This window comes from Triturus cristatus, chromosome 11 (assembly GCF_964204655.1).
Source record: "Triturus cristatus chromosome 11, aTriCri1.1, whole genome shotgun sequence".
Taxonomy (NCBI): Eukaryota; Metazoa; Chordata; class Amphibia; order Caudata; family Salamandridae; genus Triturus; species Triturus cristatus.
Genome location: NC_140594.1, coordinates 88,261,144 through 88,264,171, shown reverse-complemented (window position 1 = coordinate 88,264,171; position 3,028 = coordinate 88,261,144). Strand labels below are relative to the sequence as shown.

General features: G+C 48.7%; 1 pseudogene across 1 annotated transcript; it reads left to right on the top strand.

The window, feature by feature from the left end:
* Positions 1-1,328: 1,328 nt before the first annotated feature.
* Positions 1,329-1,984, top strand: LOC146783296 (immunoglobulin lambda variable 5-37-like; annotated as a pseudogene). Its single transcript, XR_014970353.1, has 2 exons — positions 1,329-1,412; positions 1,565-1,984. The product of XR_014970353.1 is annotated as an immunoglobulin lambda variable 5-37-like (transcript).
* The last annotated feature ends 1,044 nt before the right edge of the window (positions 1,985-3,028 follow it).

The window sequence follows — 3,028 nt, the reverse complement described above, 5'->3', positions numbered from 1 at the left end:
GTGAGCTCTTTATACCTTGTACCTTTCCACACTATCCTTTCCAGTGGACTGTGGTCAGAATTGAGACTAAGAGATGCAGGTGGAAGCTTGGAAGGAAGTGGGATGTAGAAGTGAAAAAAATGTTATTTACACTTAAATCTAACAGGCCATGTGAAACCACACAGCCTGACACTTCGAACTGTCTCTAACACAAGTGTTGTTTCAGACACTTTTAACTCTACTTGTTGTGAAATACGTGCTGCTGCCTTTGAGTTTTTCAAAGTTGTGTTTGGGAGGGTAAACCCCAGACACCCCTAGTGAGGACGGTGCTTGCTTGACACCCAGTGAAGGTGCTGGACTTTATCATGAGTGCCCCTTCAGTTCCGATGGAGTTTTGCAGCCTTTAGGGGCATATCAGCAACAACCGGCAATAATTATCGCTAAGCGCACTTAGCGCTAGGATAATTATCGCCGGCTAGCGTGGATTTTTATCACTGAGATAGCGTGCTATTAGCAACGTTTATCTCAAAAGCAATAAAAATCCTAGCGCTAACTACCAAACGTGAGATTATCGCTGGAAACCCAGCGATAATCTCACGAAGTTTGGCGATAGATTGCTGATACAGCCTCACATACTCAGCCATGATATCCACCTTCCATAGGATATCATGGCTAAGTCAGTTTCAAAGCAGGTGTAAGGAAAGTAGCGATAACAGAGGATATCAGTACTTTTCTTGTCGCTATGCTGCTTTGCGTGAGGCTTGATAATAGGAGAAATGCCGCTTAGCGACATTTCTCCTGTTATTCTGGGGACTTTGCATGATGGGCGTTAGGAATTCAGGCGCTAAGGCAAGGTTTCACGCGATAGCATGACCTTGCTAATATAGCGATAAAATTATCGCCGCTTTTCAGCCAAAAACTGCCGCAAAAGCGGCGATAATTTTATATCACCGCCTTGTAGATATGCCCCCAAATGTGTACAAAGGGTTTTATTCTCCTGTTTCTGTCCAGTGTATCTTGATTCTATGCTGATTACTTCCACCATTATGTAAAGCGCCATGAAGCCCTTACTGTGGAAGCAGTTTACCACTACCAAGAAGAAAGAAAAATCCATGAGTGGCGTTGATTAATTCAGGGTGAAGGTGAAGTTCCACATGTGCTTGATGTTTCCTACTCTGCTGTCAAGTAAGTCAAATCTGAAGTCTAGATGGTTCGGTTTACAGGGCGGGGCTAGGGATTGTTCCGGGTTGAAGTTGTCCAATGAGCTGTGAGCAGATTTGCATGGAGGGGGTGCTCCTCGGCCCTGCAGGGGGTTTAAGGAAGAGCTGGAGGGTCCCACCCAGAGATCTGTGTGCACCTCAGACCAGAGCCCTGCTGACGCTGCACCATGTCCTGGACCCCCCTCCTGCTCGCGCTCAGCGCCCTCTGTGCCTGTAAGTAAAGCATGTGAGGGGAGCACATGCTCCGCCTTTTTTCTACTAGTTATAAATAAATACATTCATTTATACTTAAATGGTTATTTTTATTCCATTGTATCATGTGTTGTTCGTGGCTCACATATGTCTTTCTAATCTTTATATTGCAGGTTCCTGGTCCCAGCCGGCGCTGACTCAGCCGTCCTCAGTGTCGGTGACCCCGGGACAGACGGCCAGACTGCCCTGTGTCATGAGCAGCGAGTTCAAGGTCAGCGACTACACCATCCGCTGGTACCAACAGCGGCCCGGTAGCACCCCCAGATACCTGCTGTATTATTATTCTAGTTTAAGCAGAGCCTCCGGAACCCCAGACCGGTTCTCGGCCTCCAAGGACCCCTCCAGTAACACCTGTCACCTGCTCATCACCGGGGCCCTGGCGGAGGACGACGCCGATTATTACTGTAAGGTCTGGTACAGCTACAATGCTGCACAGTGACATCGAGCGATGGGGAAGTGAGACAAGAACCCTGCCCAGGTGCAGAACAAGCAGTAAAAGAAAATCACTCCCTCCCAGCAGCCCAGCAGCGTAAAGGTCTACAGTACTTACAATGATAAATGCCCTGGGGCACCTTTTGTTTATCCTCCAGGGATTGGAAAAATAGATTTTCAGTAATAATTAGAGGTCTGCCGAGGCGAGTAAGCGTTTTCCTGATGAATATCTTACTCTCATGGAAGGTCACTCGAGAATGCCGAGGTGATGTGCTCAACAGATCCAGCATGCGATAGTGACAATGGCACGACTCGCAGGGCACAAGTCCCAAAAAAAGAAGTGGGGGGACGCTCCAAGTTAGGTGGTGTCACCGGAAGTGACGTCACAACAGGAAGTGACGTCACGAAATGTAGTCCCCTCTAATTAACAAAGGTTACAAGGCGACGGGGGCCGGTTCAAAGGGCAAAGCAGAATGTTTACTTTGGAATTCACCACCCTATTGACACTCAAAGGAGCGGGGAAATTAAAGCTGCGCTTGTTCGTTACGTATTTATAGCCCACAGTAAATTTGCCGGTCTCCGTCTGAAATGCATGAATACAGACTGACCTTTTCTTCTATAAGGCCACGAGCGCCCATCTGTCATACTGAACGGCTCCATCAACGTGAAACAACTTAAAGAGCTCTGTTCGCCCTCTCTCGACAATAGGAGGTGAGGTTTGGTGAGTGCTGAGCGCTATGCAGGTGCAGACTCGGGTACCGGCTCCATCTTTTGGGCAGGGGGGACGGCGTCCACCCGGTAAAAACCCGGTAAAATAAGTGGGGGGACGCCGTCCACCCGCGTGGTACCCCGACTCGAGCCCTGGGCACGAGGCTGCAAAGTTCTCCCTGAAAGGGTCTACTGCTTGGGGTAAATTCTCTGCTGGGGGTGGGGGTGGGGTACGCACATGCCAACAAAGAGTCATGATGTTGACTGATGTAAAAGGGCTCTCAAGTTTCCCACTTCCATGAGTGAGTAATTCATCCCATCCAGGTTTTCGCTTTGCATTCTGGGACTAGTAGTTCAGGTAGGCGGAGATGCTTGCTTCAGTCATTTGAAGTGGCTTAATTCTCCTTAATGGCAATGCTCTCGGCAAGAGGGTCGCT